We start from the raw sequence: 19,860 nt of genomic DNA on the forward strand, positions 1-19,860 counted from the left end.
TGTGAGCATTACGCATGTTGTCAACACTACAGAAACCATGTTTGGTTGTTAGTGCATTAATCAAGGAGTGCAGAGGGAAATAAACCTCAATTTTGCAAGTATCTGAATGTGCAACATAGTAGCATACTTCTAAAAAACATGAACATAATCTTTACTATGTTCAGGAAAACAAATGCAGTAAAGAAATAAATGACAAACTTAGCTCAGTTTAAAAACCCCAGACTCAGAAAATATCATTCATATCTTTGTTGCAAGGATATTACTCAACACTAGTTCCACTTGCTGTATTAGAGTATTTTTCCTCCTGGCAGAGTTGTTAATTAATAAGAAACTCAAATGAGGATCTCATCGTAAGAGGGTGATATCATTATTTTCCCTACAGAAAGCTTACAGAATATGTACTGTCTCTTTTGAAAATTATTGCATCAGGAAATAAAGGATAATTATGTTGGCAGCATGCTTCTTTTTTCTTTTAAGTCAAGCAAGATGTCATGTGGGAGGTATTGCCAAACAAATTCCATGACGAATTAGATGATGTACTATGTATGAAATCTAAAGAATCTTCCACATTATAAGAAGTCCAAACATCTCTGCTTCAATTATACATCAACTGGAAAGAGGTGGAAAAAAGATTTCTTTGTACACACAGTAAAAACAAATCCAGTGTGGCACTGGCAAGTTCACAGACGTCATGGGAACATTTTCAGCAGAACAATGCTGGTCATTTGGAGCTGGGCTGCCAACATTTCTGCATAATGCTTATTGGTATTTGAGTCATTTCACCACTTGGCATCAACTAAGTTCAAAAGCCTGTTTGTAACAGTAGACTTCATTGTACTGAAGCTGCATGGAACAGCAAAACTAGTTTGCCCTCACACAGCAAAGGCCAGAGTGACTCAGAAGAATATGCAAAGTGATTCTTCCTGGTTAATTTTCATTTGTCTCCAAAACAAAATGCTCAGTCACTAAAATGTCATGACAAGTCAGACAAATGATAGCAATTCCCTCAAAACTATGTTTTAAAAGTGAAATCTCATCTGCAAAAGGCCCACTAGCAGATGGAGGAGCATTTATAGGATTTAGATTGTGCTTTTTATGACATGCTCAACTTATTAAAAAAAAAAAAAAAAGAGAAACCAAAATATTATGCAGAAAACAAATGAATTTATTAAAAAATAGTGGTTTTTAAATTAATGCAAGTGGTATGACCACAAAATGCTGAAAGCATTTCATCTTCCTTCTTGTACACTGATATTTGGTTTGTCAACTTCCATACATTTGGTGAACGCCAACAGCTGTTTCATTCACTTTTTTGTTTCTTTTTCTCTCTCTTTTATTTTTTTTTTTTTTGCGTGAATGCATTTAATTATAAAATCTTAATCCTTTTCAAAGGGATTAAAATTTATTCCAGCTTCAGTATAATGAAAATACAAGATGATTCCCAGAAAAAAAATCTATGGATCTTCCTCCAAATCCACAAAGCATCCAGGAGAATAAAGAAGATGAAGGATAAGATTCCCTCCTTGCACTACATTACTATTTGCAGGAGTACATTATGCAGACAGAAGTATTTTTGCCTCAGTGCCTACCAGGTGCCCCTCAAAATATGAAACATAATCCATACATTAAAAAATCTGAAAGTAATTTTTTATTCAAACTCCTAGGTTTGTACAGTAATGAGGTAGGGGTCAGATTCCAAGCATACATGCACTCTTTTCAGCTCAGCCAACTGAGCGACTCTGCTTATATGTTGGTGAGCAGCACTGGATCAAAGCAGATGTATAAAATAAGTAGTTCCTTTGTTTTAACAGAAGGCCTTTTAGTACAATTATAACATTTGGAAATGTATTTCCAAGCAGACAAACAACCTTAGAGTTCCGCTATAGAAGCAGGGGCTTCTTTTGGTTTTAAAAACTAATGAGAATGGATAAACTTGAGGTAAAAGAGCTATTCATCACCTCTGAGTATGCTACATTAACATCCTGTCCCTGATTAATTTCATCAGGTATTTCTCAATTTTGAAGTCCCACAGAAAAGTAAATTATTTTGTTAAGTCTACTTTCTGAAAAAGTATATGTTTTTCCATACCTATTGTTATAGCATTTTAAGATAGAAAGTGTTCAGAATAGCTGTGTGAGATCTTTTTTAATGATATCAATATATTGTTTGTATCTGGTCTGGTGGGATATTCTTTAACGGGAGCAGTGTGGTTCTGAGCCACCAGTGTCAATAGGCAGGAATTGGCAATTTCTATCTGTTTCCCAAAGCTCTTCTTTTTGGCGAGGTGGAGGAGTGGGGAGGTGGGGTTGTGAATTCTCTTTTACAGGCAGAGAGTACTAAAACCAGAGAGAGTGCTGCCAAATGATTGCTGACGTTCCTAGATGTAAGCAACACATGAGGGCAGGAACTTGATGGTAAGTTTAGGCTCAGCAGTAGGGCTGAGACAGAAGCAAACACTGAATCAAGCCCCAAACCTACAAGTTGAGTGGAATGAAATGAAGAGAAAATGATACCATCAATAGTGAAAAAAAGTATTTCAGAAGGAAGAGCTGTAGGAAATAGTTGGGGTGACCAGTGGGTTCCCAACCTACACCTTCCCTCCCTCAAGTCTCTGTAGAGCAGCAACATCCCAGAAGCAAGCAAATGGACATGAAGATGGCAAACTTCGTGCTGCCACACACTGTGTTTATCTCTCCTGGGCATTGCTAACAAACAGGGTGGTAAATGGTGTCCAGTCATCTGCCCTTTATTTCAGATGACCTGCTGTTAGCAGCAGATCACTGCGTACAAATTGTGATGGACAAATTTATGTCAAATTGTGACGTGAGTGACATGTCATAGCCCAACCCCATTAGTGCAGTAAAGTATTTATTTTCTAGGAACAGCATCTGGGTTACATTTAGAGAAAGACAAGCTGTGTATTGCTATTATTAGACTTAATGATTTGGAAACCGTAAGCTACAAAACTAATGAGAGAAAGGGTACACGTGCACGGAAGCGTGCTTGCCATGCAAGTGGATTTTGAGACAGACAGGAAAATGTGCTTGATTTGTGGTCTTAGGAAGACTCACCAGGGTGTCAGTTTCCATCTAACTTGCACCCAGCCAATATTCTCTTAAAACTGTATCTTTTTGGCAGAAATATAAACAAACTTAGGAACACACAGGCATTTCTATTTGTAAATAACTTATTCAGCAAGATGAATACATTGATCTACCAAAGAAAGGTTATACTAAAGTATCAGGTATGCTTCATTTGTGGTTATCTTATTTTACACCTCATTGTGTACATTGTAAACTCCTAGAAGCAATATCAAGCAAGCTCCCTTTCCTCACCTTTAACCTTCTTCTTCCCCCCAACTCCCATTTCTGCTTTGTACAGTGCTGTGTGAACTGAAAATGCTTGGAAATATAAAAACCAAATAACCTTCTAATCTGGATAGCAAACACAGTAGCTGGGGAATCAAATGATCAAATGACACTAGCCCAAGCGAAGGCAGTGTGTTACATCAGAAAGAGTAAGATGAGCATCCTCAATAATTACAGTGAAACTATGATTACTTACAGAAGTTACCACAAAGTCACATTTATACCCTATTCTAATTATTCCTTTAGTCTGTGAATTATACACCACTAGTATGAAAGCAAAGAAAATTAAAAATACACGTTTCATCTTTCTACCAGTTTTGCACAAACCTTTCCTTGTTAAAACATGAGCAATTTGTATTGCCAGTCGGGGCCCTGTACAAACTGTATTATTTTTTCTTGTTGCACACTTCAGACAAAAGTATGCCTATCTACAAAAGTATGCCTATCTTCTGGCACAACCTCCTGGCATCTTCCTTGTTAGATAAGGAACAGCAAGACAACATCTCTGGGATACATTTCTTTCTGAAAGGTCCACCTTCCAAGAACTGCTAAGAAAGGACACAGGAGAGCTCAGAAAGTTTTGCCTGCACACAAAAAGTATTTGAACTCTCACAGAACTGTGTCTCCTTAATCTAAGGCTTATAGGGATATTTACAAAGGGCACATTCCCTTCTGGACATGCCTGTAATTCCCATTATCATCAATGGGGGTTATAAGCAAGTCGTAACAAAGAATAAACCCTTGTGTGTTAGCACTGCCCCTGTTTAACAGTGTCTAAATCAATACCAATGATTTGATAGTTTTACTTTCTATATATTCCGACTCATTTGAAATTCAGTTGGCACTTAACTAATGAAAGAGTACATTTTAATCCTCCTAACGAAAAGACATAGGAAAGCCATTGGAGCCGAAGCCAAAACCAACAAAGTCAATGGGAAACTTCCACTCAGCTTCAGAGAACTTTGGACTGGTCCCTTAATGAACATCATACAGTTCAGCCCTGCTAAACAGAAAAAGATTCCGCACAGAATGCAATGTTATTCTGATGCTTAACCTGGCAAAACACAGCTGCTGCTTTAAAAGGAAATTTTCCATATAACTTGTTCCAGATTTCAGATTTCAGAAAACATAGCTAACAATATACAGTACACTGGCATTTAAAAAAACAATGTACATGTCGGTGTTACTGTTCTTTTCTGATCTCCTGGGTCCTAGAAGTTTCTCTTAACACAACTCTTGTTATGTTTCTAAAACAATATAGTAAGCATCAGGCTGGAACAGAAAAAAAAAAAAAAAAAAAAGACCACAGAAGACTCAACTATGCGTAAAGATATTTGTACAGGTAACACTGAATTTTATTCCTGATACAAGTTATTTTCCAAACTTTGCCAAAACAGATGAGACACGGATGAATGTGTCCACACATGAGATCAGAACATTAGAACAGATTTACAATATAAAGTCTTTTCTGCTGTCTCAAGAGGAAATCCCTGTCTTTTTGTATGTCAACAATACAGCTATTACAGGCATCACAGTGGCTAAAATATTCTTAATAGAATTCTCCCCCAAGGAAACATAAATGCAGCACTCCCAGACGATTTACTATTTGAGTTTAGTTATGGATGCAAAGACCATCTTACAATGTAAGTGTCATATGGGCCAGGTTTCCATCCGACTTCCACAAAAATGTACACAAATTCTATACAGATGTATTTGTAAATAGGCACCTTGACATCATCTGGCGTACATGTAGTATCTCCGAAGTTTCAGTGTAACCATACTTTTGTTTATGCACTGATATTTTGTGTTGTTACTTGATGCTTCACATCAATTTATGAAAGAAAATTATTGTAGCGTTGAAGTTCACTAGCTGAAAAAGGAAAAGCTAATGCTGTTCTTTAAAATAGCAGTTATCAACTGGTGCCTTCAACATGCATCTCTCAAGTCAGTTTAAGTAACCGCTTCATTCCTTTAAAATTATTTTATTCAGAACATTTCTTTTCCTAGAGAACATTACCTACACATGTTAGGACATCACTGTCTATAAATTATGTATGACAGAAATAGTAGTGTATAATAGCTCTACTTAAATAAATATGTATTATTTATAGTGTCACAGGTGAAGTACTAAAAGAAATGATACGGTCTGCCAAGAATCTTATTGCAAAAATAACTTGTCCTAAATGCTGAACATGTGTAGTATTGGCTTTTTCCTCCCTGCTATTTGGATATTTTTAGTAAAATTGTAATAAAATATTTCAAAATAAACACTGCAATATTAATGTACTTCTTATTCACCCTAGGGCATAAATCTATCATTTAAATGCTATGCTCTTCTTACATTACCTACAATGCAGCTAGTCCTGATCTCATTTATATTACCTTTTAAACTGGTGGGACTTCATGAACATTATAGAAACCACTCCTGATCTATACCAGATGACACGACAGACAAATGAGGCATAGCTTTTCTGTACTGGCCTCTCTGTTGTGTTTCTATTTCTAAATCAGTGCTGAAAGCTGAAGTAGCACATGCAGTATTTAATGTTCTAAAATGAACTGCAATCAATATCTCTGCCCTATATTTCTGCTGAAAACCATACATGCGCTGTAACAAAGCAAGGCACTTTCTGTAGCAGTCCGGGTATTTCACTGAAAGAAAATGTATCCTGATTAATTTATCTCTAATTACACAAATTCTTTACACTTTCAACACTTGTCATTGTTTGTGATAAGAACAACAGGATCAATCAATTCAAAATGGGACTAAAGTACATGGTTCTTAAATTACATTATAGATCTCTTTCCTGTGCAGAGGGGATTAATGTATCAGTATCACTTTGTAGTTTGGGGCACTAATAATCTTGAACTATCAGGGAGGAAAACATGGCAACAAATTTGTTGCTTTCTTCAGTTGCTGCCAACATGCTGAAAATAAAAGATAAAACTTAGGAGCATGCTCCCAAATTTCATCGAAGTATTTATGTATGCTCATTAAAGATGCTTAGTCATTAATTAAAAGTACACAATGCTTCATTCATCCAAATAGTATAAATCTATACATTCAGTCAATTTACTTGGAATTAGAACACTCACATATCAGCTCTTAGTAAGAAAGCTTTCAGCTATCCACATATATTATAGCTAAAAAAATACACACTGGTGGGTTTTTTTGTTTGTCTGGTGTTGGGTTTGTGTTTTTTTTTTTTTTTTTTTTTTTTTTTTTTTTTTTTAATCAATAAGTTACATTACTTGTTGGTAATGCCCTTAAAAATTAAAAGCCTCCGAGTCTGTTACAGTGATCTGCAGGTACTGCTCCAAGCTTTCGGCACATCTCTGCAAACGAGCAAAGCAATGGAAATCAACCTATGCAGAACCTGATGTGCACATCTGGGGGTTTCCAGATCTGCCATCTTCAGTGTTCAGCCAATCACTTACCCAGTAGCTAAATTTAAAAATGTGCTATTGGTTCAAGGTGCCTTATTCTGGATGCCAACTGCACAGCAAGTTATTGGTAGTTTTCCAGCTCGATTTTCACCGTATGGCCTCAAAAACTGAGAACATAATTTTTTGAAGCACATTTGTAATTATACTGTTAGAAGACATCATAACAAATAATCACAAAGACTGTAACATGTTAGTCAGTTCTTCAAAGTTGCTTACATAGGTAAGATAATCAAGTTCTTTTGCAGCGTCCTCTAGCAAGTGTAGGAAAGACAATATTTTGCTGCATTCATGTAAGTGAAATGAGGGGTTTGCCATACAATTGCTTTTTGGCTACTGCACCCAAATCAGTATTGTAATATCACACAAGTTGAACTATGTAATGCACAATCTAGGAAGCCAACAAATACAGAATACCCATGTAACAATCATTATAACATCAGTTTCATAAATTCCTAGAAAGAGAATCCAGTTTTCTTATTCTACAATAATCTGCATTTTCGCAAAAGAGAATGAAGAGTAAAATGACTATGTATGTAATATTGACTTTAGTGTTGCTGAAAACTGTTGCCTCTCTTCTGAATTTCATCAAGTTGGTATGAAAGAAAGAGAACATTTAACCTTTAAACAGCATGAGTCACGTGAACTAAGAGAAGAATTTCATTTGTACTCTTGCTAAAAATGTTTTATGGAATTAAAATATTTTAATGATTGGTCTAGATCCATATGACATAGCTCTAAATAACATCAGCTTAGCAATCTTTATGATAGGATAACATGGGTTGAAAATTTCTGCAGGCAAAAATAAAAGTAAATCTAATCCCTCCATCTCGGAGAACACTGGTTACGCTTCAGGGTTTTTCCATTTCTAGTGCAGCTTTCACATAAGCTGTTGAGGCAACAGGATCAAATCACATTGCAGATGATACAGTCAAATCAGTTAGTTACACTCTCTTCTGGAGACTTATTTTTCTAAACCTGAACTTTGTGCACATATATAAGCATACAGTTAAACAAGGCAGATCTTTGCTTGGATCTCTAGGTTGTCTTCTCTAGGTTGTCTGAACACCATGTGCTTAGCCAATCCAACCAGAGATACCAGCCTATTCGCCTTGTGGGACTCCATAATGCCCACCTCCTAGTGATGTCCAGATTTTCTTATTCACTCACCCCACAATAGCAAATGTGAGGAACCTTGCCTGGCACGCCCTGTGACCTCTCCTCTGTCACACCAGGGGCTCCACCTGTCCCTCACTCCCTTGCCATCTTCAGTTCTGTGAACACAACATCCATTCCTCCTTCACCCAGTGTTGCTCACTCTTTCCCTCTAGCTGGGAAGCAGAGCCCTACACTCTTCCCTTCCACATTCTGCCACTCTCCCATCTTCACCCAGCTTTTGATTTGATGGTGCCACACTACCAACACTTCTTTCTCCTTTTCAGCATTACAAAAATCTGCTTGGAAGATAGGCAAAGCTGATGGCTGCTGTGCTGAAAAGCCTTGAAGTAGTGCTACCAAGGACTTTGACGGACTCACAACACCAAAAGTACTGAAAGATGTAGCTCTGCTGTACAAGTAGCAGAGACCCACACCTGTAACCTATTTTCCTTCTTCTAGTTTTATTTATTGAACCAGTAGGGTTCTGTCCACTGACACCTAGAACATTTCCTGAAGCCTGGAGCAGATTTTTTTCAGAAACACCCTTATAAAATGCACTCAGAGGTGTATATTTGACCTGAGTATGAATTCAGCCAATTACTTGAGCTGGAGAAAGACATACCCAAGAATCATCATACTGTTAGCCTCACAACAAAAAGAAAGCTGCATGAGTAAACAAACATCTTTGTTTCATACTTCCTACAGTTGAAACTATAGCTTACATAAGGTATTTATATACATTTGCTTTCTTGTTCACACGTGATTTCCAAGACTGTAAACATAGTGGCAAACTATTTTATTGAACCTGACACGAGTATCAAAAAAATGATATTTGGAAATGTGCAACACCTTTTACAAGGAAGGACTCAATAAAATGTAGGAGCATTAAGCAGCATAAGCTACAGCATGTCGTGCTTGCACTCTCTTCTGAGGGGATTTCCCTGCCTTCATGACTCTCTCCTACTGCCTTCCAATCAATCATTTTTAAGAGCAGCAGGATCCCTCATAATACTACTGTTAGTGTATTTCAAAATCTTGTGTTTCAGAATCTTCTGTAAGATTGAGAAATTACCTCTTCTCTTTATTTGTCATTCTGATATTGTAGCAAAGTCCCACATGGTACCAATTTTCCCTGAAACTGTACTGAATAAACCCAATATGAATCTGCCAAGCCAGGTTAGATACCGGTGACCCATTACTGTGAACAATCTAAGAACATTTTTGGCATGGGTACAGCATTTCACCAGGTTAAATACTTTAGAACTCGGGCTATTTCCAATGTCAGTAACTGTTAGAAATATATAGTTAGTTTGGTGAATGTCACTGCTTTATTTAAGTCCCTAAAAACCTGAATTCACCTGACAGTTTCAACCTTATGATCCTTCCCTCCTACTCTCTTTCTCCTCAGAAAACCCCAGACAAAATCTCCAACAGGTTATTTGTTTTTGGCACATCTGCTTCAGGATGAAGAACTGAAAATAAAACTGGAAAATTCTACAAATCTCAATACACATTATTCTACAAAAAACTCAGGATGTTAAAAAGAATTTCTTATTATTTTTTCTGCCAACCCATGAAGCCTACCAACAGTAATTACTCTCTTCACCTGTGCAGTTCTCTTTGCTACAAAATGTAGACTGACAGGGAACAATAGTATATTGGTTGTCGTTGTTGTCTTTCTTTTATTCTATCTGAGAAACCTATGAAATAATATGCTCCACTCAGTTTGGTAAGAAGGAGAAAGAAGAATTCTGTTTAAAAAAATGTAAATTGAAATGGTCTGATTGGAATTAGTGTGTACAACACTCTTTGCTGAAATAAAGCTGCTAATTGTTTGCTGTTCTATAGACTGCATGGTCTTTCAGTTAACAGCAAAGTGGCCTTCGCAAAAGATTATCTGAATTAGCAAAAATGTGCTTTGGAAATTAGACATAATCACCTGTTACCATACAAGATGTGCATTAAAATCCTGAATAAGTGTTTGTTGAGCTAGAAAGACAGATACTTGGTCTGCAATGATAAAAAAAAAAAGGCAACAAGACTTTTGGTATTTCTGTCCATGTTTATAAGAAAAGCACGGCTTGACGTATTATGCATATAAAACAAATGGGAAAGAACACAAAGTGTGAATAAAAATATCGGTAAATTATATACAAAAATCAACCAAACAAAAGGCTTTTATCTAGTGGAAATGCTTTGCTGTGTTTAAATTCTGATTCACACAGAGATCTCTCAATAAAAAAATGAGAAATCAAACATGGAACTAATTCCCAAGTGCCTTAACACTAGAAGGCTGACAAGCTGACATAATTTATTAATGCTAACAATAAGTATGTATTTTATAAAGTTCCAAACAAAATATTATCAAAAGTTTTCTCATCTATGAATAAAAATCACAACAGTAATAGGAAAGACCTAGATGAGTTTAGTCTGTATACTGGTTTTTGAAAATTTATTGAACAATTGGTGGTGCTTTACTTTTACTGTAAAGGTCCTTTATAACATATCGGAAATTATCATGTGAATGGAAAGTTTAAGAATCAAGCTAGTAAATGCCCTCTAAACAATCTTGTATCAGTTCAATAGGTGTACAGTATACTGCAGTAGTTAATAGGGAGTTGAGAGAGCTTAAAACAAAAAACCAAAACCAACAACAACAACAACAAAAAACCAAAGACCAACCACGATTTGTCTGCCTGATAAAGCACTGCTGCAGAAGTCATTGCTTTTCTGAATAAGGAAACGCATGAAAAGAGAAGATTTCCTCCCCTGTTTTTAATATTTCATTAATTAAAAACCCCCAATCTTTCTTTGCTTTCATTAAGTGTGGAAAAGCTTCATTAATGTAGAAACCACTGTAAGTTTCTGGCCCTTATAAGAGTTTTCCCATGACAGCAATAGTGACATATCAACAATCACTATTCTGCATCCTAATGACGGTTTTCCAGCAAGCCTCATAGTTCAGACGGGGGCAGTAAAAGCTTACGCTATCCCTTTAAGGCTTTCTTGATGTCTTTTGGCATTCTTTTATAATTACAGCTTTTACAGTAAGCACTGTACTGAAGGCATTGTGTGGCAATTGAGTCCCATGAAGTGATTTGAGATCAGTGTAAATGCCACTTTTTAGACAACTAAACTGGAGAACACTTAACTTTCCTTTTAGAATACAAACACAACTACAGCAAATATGCAAATAACTATCAAAATAAAAGGCTGATCTGGGAGATTTGAACAATTTTCACACAATTGCATTTCAATAACTCTGTCTCTCTCCATTTCCAAATTCCCTCAAAAGTCTTCTAGCCAACAACAGATTACACTCACACGTTTTTATGCAGTTGTAAAAGGTACGTGTTACGCCAAAAGAGTTTTAAGTATGAGTTTTAAGAACTGAAGATACCAGGTTTGTAAGAAAGGAATATCTAAAATATTTGTGCTGGATGTAATGCCTCAACAGGTATGAAACACACTGAACATGGATTTGCCAGTAAGATGGAAAGGATTGAGCAGATGTGCTTTGTACCAAATGATTTTCATATTTCAATGTGACAAAATAGATGAGCCACATAAAGCTTAATTTCAGTTGCAAATTGCAAGCTGGAATAAGTTCCAGAATAGTAAACAATTAGCCGCTTTATTTTCTTTTTAATAAGACTAAATTACCAGATAATATCTACTGGCATCAACTTGGCTAATAAAAATCTGTTTAATAGGATTTGCCATTTTTCCAGTTGCTATCATGATCAGCTTTGCATTTTGATTATCTTTAAACTTTGCCTCAATTTTCTCATAGAAAAGCTCTCAGTAGTAATTGCTTTAACATTTATTCCAGGTCAAGTGGTTAAGTATGAATAATGATGTGTCAAAAATGTACAGTAGTGCTGTCAATAGAGCGATTACCATTTAGCTAGAGATTATTATGGCACAAGAGCACATTAACTGGGCACAGTAAACAGAATAACAAAGAAAGAAGGGGCAAAGGGACCAACTGTTTTCAAAACCTGCCAGTGTTATACAGAGTGTGTTACTGACAGATATTAGTTGTTACATAAGAGCAATTAACTCTGCAATCAGCTTCCCTCGGCAGCATTGGATTAGAATGTTTCCAATTAAAACAAGAAGTTAGAAGCCCTTTCCTAGAACATTGGCTTAATTTTTTAAAATAATCTCACAATGGGTTTGTTTTCCCTTGCACATTTTGCATGGCTCGTTGAAAAGTGATTGCCAACTGGCGTTACACTTAAAGCCTACCCAAATCGCTAGGAAGCACACTAAAAAAAACTATAGCATACATCTGTCCCTGGTCATTGGTGGTGGTGTAAAAGCTAAGATTGTTTTTCCACACAGTTTTCATAGGAAGAATTTTCTGATTTGATGTCAACTTGCATTTTAATGCATTACTGACTAACCTGAAAAAAAAGCTTAACAGCGAGTCACTGGTTGAGATGTATTTTTCTACAGCCTCTAATAGCTAGCAATCATTTTGGTATTATTCCTTTAATTATAGCAGCAGAAAAAACATAAATTTCTGCTTACAAAAGCTATTTGTTCAGGTATATCTTTAAATAGACATGTGATCCTATTAAACACATGAAAATTGCAGTCTGGCAGAGGACAGAAGTGTGGCCTCTCAAGAACTTTCTCCTCCAACAGCAAAAGTCGTCTGTATTATCCAGTCTGCTCACATTGGCTCAAGAACTAAGCAATCTCTAGAAACTCCCAAGTAAAAAATGTATGTGCCATACAGCCTCCAACTTAAAATATTCAAGATGAATATTGTAAAACATACACATATAATCCTGCTTCCAGCATATCTTATTGTTCTGACTCCTCCTGTGCTTGACATGGGACAATTACAGGATGATCCAAACTAGTGAGCATTGTTTCATTTGCCTCCCAGTGGTAGTTAGAAAAATTCATGACATTCCACTGCAGCTGGGTCTAAACAGAAGGAGGAAAGCACCCCTTCCTCTGAGAAATCGATATGTTTCACAATTAGATGATGCTAAACTTCAACACTGAAGTGGTGGTACAATTCCAGTAGCTCATCTCTGTATATCCATATAGCTGAACAGAAATCATGAGATATGTTGGGTTTTTATAAAAAGAACTGACAGTGGGTATAACTTCCAGTTGCAGGCTTTATTGAATGTGCCGTGCCTGGGAAATACGCTGTGTCTTTCAGCTCCATATTCTGGAAGCACTTATGTTCTCCCTATGTTCAATTACAAATTATTTTAGTCAACCTCTGCCACCAAAAATATAACATGTAACTTTGTCAAGAAGTAACTCATAGGAGCTTACTACTTTTTTGAGAGGTGGGGAAGAGATTAAATTTTTATTTCTACCTATGCTTCATTGTGACATTATACAAGATATCAGCATAAAATATTTGTAAATGAGACAATTCCATACTAGTAAAACAGAGTAATTTGTGGCCTTGAATTATAATTATAAATATTTTTATCTGTAGGTGAACTTTAAAATTTCAGGCTATTGACCCACTTCTTCAAGGAAAACTTATAGTGATTTGAAAGCAAACTTTTCACTGTAAATGAACTGAAAACTTGAGATTTCCCTGCTCCCATACCCTTGCAATCTCCTGTGATACATTTTCTTAATGTGGCTCTGAGAGAATATGAAACATTCCTTCAGCCCTCATGAATTGCCCATGCAATTACTGTGTTTTTCTTCACATAGTGCCTGTAATAAGCACCATGATCTAATGACAAGCATCTAGGAAAATCAAGCAGCCCCACACACTAATCTTTTGAATCCTTATTATTACTGAAACTTATTGTTTTGACTGCAGAGGTTGAACAGATTGCTAACACAACTTACACAATGAAAACTAGAAAACCAGATGTAAAATGTATGAAAAGATAAAAATATTTTTTTAATGTGCCTGTATCCTATAAATCAAACAGTGTCAATAAGCAGCGATTTGTATCGGATTGTTGCCACTTGTATTATAGTCTTCTCTGATTACAACTTTTCCTCTACTAAGAAAGACACTCAAGCAGTCTATTTTAACCTTTGGGAACGTTAATGGATGGAATGCCTTTGTTTGCAGTCTTTACAAATCATCTGAAAGACCAGGTAGCTTCTAATATCTAGAACACCAGAAAATATGATAACTTATTCAGATTCAGGATTTAAGTGCTCAAAAGCCTGTGCAAAACATGAGAAGGCACAAGCTGCCATTTAAAGAGAAGCTAAACCCCATGGTTCTGCTTCATATATCCTGTACCTCCCCTCAGCCCATGTGTACAGGTTATATGAGTGATGACAGAAATTTAATTTGGAGCTCTTTGGAATTTACCCAAGAATTTCTATCCTGGCTTGCCTCACTAAAGGAAGCAAGACAGATTTCATTCAATTGACTGAAAATCAATCAGAATTATTTCAACTGAGTTTAATTATTATTACGATCTGCATGATTAAAAAACATTTACAAAATACTCCATGCCTTGTAGAATCTACTACAAAGAAACAAGATAGCAACAGTACTAGCAGAGATAGGGGAAGCTTTAAGGAGGCCTTGGGAGTTCTGAAATAAGACCTATAGAGATGGTCAAGGTAACCACAAGATGAAGAAGAAAAAAAATTGATTAAAAAGATAAAAATAGATAAAAGTCTTAAACTGTAGGAATCATAGGAAATAATTATGTAATAATAGGAGAAAAGACAATCTTAGAAATACACTTCCATATTAATGATGCCATATAAGTCAATGGGAAAATTCATACACTTGAGGATGGTTCTAAAAGTGCTCATGTGCTTGTCTATACCTCTTCTCCATCTTTTTATGGGAGAGATGTAGTGTCTTATTGTAGTCATCTGATGCTTCATATCAACAGTGATAGGTTACAATCGAAGAGACATAAAATATCTCAAACTATTAACTTATTGTCCTAATACACTGAGAAATGTCAGTCCCTTAGAAGAGGTAAAAGGCATGGCCATGGTGAAACAGAGCAAGAGAAGTAAAATATTATGCTATATAAGGTAGATAATTGCCTCACTGCATATTTTGGAGCAAACACATTCTCTCTGTATGGGGAAAATCCCAACCAGTCAAAATGGTAACAGTTTTCCACTCAAAATATACCAGATATGCTTAAAATACTTAAAATTCCATATGTTTACTTCAGGATAGTTTAATACACGTGCAGTGTGGAGGGGAAAAAAAAATAAAGATACTAGAAGCTGAAATAAAAGATGAAAAGTTCATTAAGTGAAAGATAAGTTGGTGCAATACTGTAAGGCAAAGCAGTCTTTTACAACAATTTGCTTAGTTTTAATTTTTTTCAGGTACTAACTCAAAATGGCATGGATGATATCACAAAAATATTAAAACTCATATTAAAAATAAAAGTATTATTTGAAAACAGTATGTCTATTTATTGGTTTTATTTTGAACAAACTCACCTTTCCCTTTTCTGGAACAAGATATTTATTTGCATAGATTTACTTGCAAAGATTTTTCCTCCTAGGAATTGTTTTGCATCCTTGTGAAATAGGTTTCACTTGGAAGCTGTGAACAAACAGGATGTCATAAAATTTCAATTATTTGCATTGCAGTGAACCTCTAATAGTTATTTCAGTATTAACTCCTACCTTCCCCCCTCCTAGTCTCAAAATCTAATGCAATAAGGGACTGTATTTACGTCAAACATAATGATTCAGGAGTAGGTACAAATTAAAGGAATGCTGAGAACAATTACAACTGGAAAAGTGTACTGCACTACATAAAAAATCCTACTAACCAATTTTAATTAAGGACAACTCATTAGATTCTAAGATATTTTTTCATATTTTTCTAAACGAACAACGTTACATAGTAAAACCTGTGGTGGTATTTTAGTATAAAATGTTGCATCAGAAATATAAAGTTTGAAGGCCAAACTTTTATTCTTAAAAAACCCCCTTATATGTCTCACCTTATTTTACTCTCAAGTAAAATTAATATATAGGATATGAAAAAAAATCAATAAATGAAAAAAATCAAAAGCAAACGTGTGCCACTAGGAAAATACTGCGGAAAGGAAGTGACATAACATTTCCTGATATTCTCCTCTTACCTTGTCTGCCTGCATTTTGCTGTGTGCTATGTACAAGTATAAAAGAAAAATCAGGCCTTGTACCATACAGAAATACAAATTAATAACGTAGGTAACACAGGAGAACTGAAAAGTGTTTGGTGGATGTTTGTGTACATGTAGTAGTGATGGGGAAGGCTAGGGAAGCTTTCGAAAGCCTTCCCTTTTCCTTTACCCCTCAAGACACCATGTAGGATACACACACTGAAGAATATAATACAGGATGACCATGAGCCAGCACTGTGCCCTTGTGGCCAGGAAGGCCAATGGCATCCTGGGGTGTATTAAAAGGGGGGTGGCTAGTAGATCGAGAGAGGTCCTCCTTCCCCTCTACTCTGCCCTGGTGAGACCACATCTGGAATATTGTGTCCAGTTCTGGGCCCCTCAGTTCCATAAGGACAGGGAACTGCTGGAGAGGGTCCAGCGTAGGGCAACAAAGATGATTAAGGGAGTGGAGCATCTCCCTTATGAAGAAAGGCTGAGGGAGCTGGGTCTCTTTAGTTTGGAGAAGAGGAGACTAAGGGGGGACCTTATTAATGTTTATAAATATATAAAGGGTGAGTGCCATGAGGATGGAGCTAGGCTCTTCTCGGTGGCAAACAATGATAGGACAAGGGGTAATGGAATCAAGCTGGAACACAAGAGGTTCTGCTTAAATTTGAGAAAAAACTTCTTCTCAGTAAGGGTGACAGAGCACTGGAACAGGCTGCCCAGGGGTGTTGTGGAGTCTCCTTCTCTGGAGACATTCAAAACCCGCCTGGACATGTTCCTGTGCGACCTCACCGAGGCGTTCCTGCTCCAGCAGGAGGATTGGACTAGATGATCTTTTGAGGTCCCTTCCAATCCCAAACATACTGTGATACTGTGATAATACGACCTACATTGGAAAAAGGCCTTGAAAGTGCTCAGAGGCCATGAGGATGAAAGATGAGATATTGATGGTGCTAATACTTTAGACATTCATGAATCTTTAATTCACATTGCAATCTGGGATAGCCAGTTACACAATTAGGAAAAAGAGGCAATTACAGGTGTTCTTGTAGTACATTAGAGACCAAGGAATGTGTGAAATTGTGACTTTGAGATATTTTATACTGGAACACCTACACCATGTTTCTCTCCAGTATTTATTAAAAAAAAACCAAACAAACAAAAACCAAATAAAGAAAGCAAACCAAACCAAAACTAGAATATCCCTAAGTAGCTAGAAATCTAAAATTAATAAAAATGTATATGAAAAAACTCACTGTAATTATCCTGAAACCTAAGTACTGGAAAGAACTGAAAAGTTACACCATTTTATCCTATTATTGTAAATGGAGGTGCCAACTTCCAAAAAGCCCTAATATTACAAAGAAAAAAAAAAAAAGAAAAAAGAAAAAGAAAAAGTATTAAGCCATTTCACTAAGCCATTTGCTTTTTACACTTAAACTCACTTTCAGGTATTTTAAACGTTCATTTTGACTGTTGACCTAGGTCAAATCTGAGAATCTCTCATAACATCTTAGGTCAATCATTACATTGAAGGAAACAGCGAAGATGAATCACATTTAAATAAACATCTATACTGTTTTATGTAAAACAGAACAGAATATTTGTCTCATACTCAAAAGTTAAAAATTCAGTACCAATATCCTTTTTTTTTTTTCTTCTGGATTAGGTAGCAGAACTGGATTAACTGCTCTTTTATTAAAAATAATTTCTTATCACTTTTAGACTTCTGTCTTTACAAACCTCTAATGTTTACCCACAGGATATCTCCAAACATCTTGACTATTACATCATGTTTTGCTTCTGTCCTCTCCCCACACTTTTGTATATCATAGGATCACACACTTATTCAGGTGGGAAAGGATCTCAGTAGGTCTCCATACCAGCCTCCTGCTCAAAGCAGACCCTACAGTGGTGTCACACCAAGTTGCTCAGGGCTTTGTCTAGTTGGGCCAGAGCTCCCACAGGCCTTCTAGGTCCAAAACTTAATTATCCTTGTAGAAGAAACATTTATCTTGTCGAAGTCTGCCCTGCTTCAGTTTACGACTGTTGTCTCACCACCACGCCATGCACTGCTGTGAAGAGCCTGGCTCAGTTTCTCGCTAACCATCCTATAGGTACAGCCAGGCTGCTACTAGGTCCCCCCAATGCCATGTCTTTTCCACATTAAACAAGTTCAGTTTCCTCACCCTTTACTCACAGCATCTTTAAAAACAAAGCTTTAATGTCTTTAAATCTGGTATTATCAGGGATTTGTATCTACCTTTTTCTTGTGTTCATATCCACTGAAGAGTCAACAACACAAAATTAAAACAACAAAAAAAACACCCCAAATAACACCGAAAAAATGTCTTTAAACTGTCTAAAGGATTTGAAAAATAGCATATTAAATTGTTTCTATGCTGAAGATGAAGAGTGTTACTTAAATCCTAAATTCTGTTCGTAAAATCAGTGGTCATCTGTAGCTCATGACTGTTTCCTCATTTCCTCACTTAGATTACTGAATCACAGACAAAATTATTTCTGTCCTTCTCGCAGACCTAGATGCATGTCAATCTCCTTCCCTTTTGAAGAATAGCGAAGAACAATTTCAGGCCACCCATGTGATTAGAAATACTTTCTCAAATTATTTTCCCACTGCCATTAAGATGCAGGATCATTAGGTAGAAAGAGAGAGCACCAGTTCTGGCAATGTTTTCAGGATTCAACAGTATCTAATAACCCCACACAGAGTCCCCTCAACCACAGGAATTTTTAATAGAATATTTGCATCATTTTGGCAATAAAGCCTAAACCTATTATCACTACTAAACCCCACACATCCTAAATATTCGATTTCTGTAAAAGAACCCACAAAAACCAAACAAACAAAAACCAAACTAAACCAAAACCAAGTTTAATTAGATCAGGAACAAATAAATGAATTGAGTTATAGGCCAAGATGCAAACCAGCATGCACAGTGTCAGAATACTTGATCAGCCTTGGTGTGTTTTTATGACAGACTAACAAGACCCCACAATGCATATATCGAATGCATTCTGTGTTAAGTACCTTGAATCTGGAAAACTTCCCAGACTATGTGTCTGCCCTTTTAGCTTGTGCTACACAAGATGAATCTGTAAAGAGGGCAATAAAAAGATGAAGCTAGAGGGCCAGGATTGTGTTATCTTATGACCAAAATTTTCAAGAAGAATAAAAACACACCAGCTTGGAGCTTGCAATAAAGCAAGAACAAAGACTAGCTCTTAACATAATATTAAAACTCTACTTAAAATTCAATGCATCCGACTTTAGCAGGTGAAAAATCAACTCATTTCACCTGTTTATGGCACTTAAACAGCAATTTATGAATTGTCTGACCCTTTCCGATCAGGCATGCCATTCAGTAATATGAACTGACATACATCTTCTGATCAGAAAAGATTTTTGTTGTGATAAAAACAAAATCAAATAAGCAATTAAATATTTTAGTTCTTGCTAAGTGCTAGTAGCAGGGGATGATCAGGAAATCTTCCTTAAATCTTCTTGGAATTAGGCCCATTTTCTGTAGTCCAAGGATTAGTTTCAAGATTATTAAATGCTGCACTAGCTTCTGAATCTTACAGAAATACTGAAACACATGCAAGAGAAACTGCTATTGTTCCTTATCTTGATAACAGATTACTTTCTAAATTATATTTTCATACTTTCCATCAACAAAGTGATTTGTATTTTTGATAATCAGAACTCCCAAGATTGGCATTTTCCTCGGAAGAGCAAAATAATTTCTGTTCACATGAAAAATAATTGTATTAAT

At 36.1% G+C, this 19,860-nt stretch overlaps 1 protein-coding gene across 21 annotated transcripts in view; it reads right to left on the reverse strand.

The window, feature by feature from the left end:
• The window catches only part of TENM3 (teneurin transmembrane protein 3), a 1,347,463-nt gene that overhangs the window by 632,819 nt on the left and 694,784 nt on the right, over window positions 1-19,860 (reverse strand). The window contains exon 7 of one of the 21 annotated variants that reach the window (XM_065061255.1): window positions 15,402-15,507. The exons of the other annotated variants lie outside the window; for them this stretch is intronic. The gene's annotated coding sequence lies outside the window, so the exon portion shown is untranslated. The remainder of the gene's footprint in view (window positions 1-15,401; window positions 15,508-19,860) is intronic. 21 annotated transcript variants of the gene reach the window in all.

This window comes from Columba livia, chromosome 4 (genome assembly GCF_036013475.1).
Source record: "Columba livia isolate bColLiv1 breed racing homer chromosome 4, bColLiv1.pat.W.v2, whole genome shotgun sequence".
Taxonomy (NCBI): Eukaryota; Metazoa; Chordata; class Aves; order Columbiformes; family Columbidae; genus Columba; species Columba livia.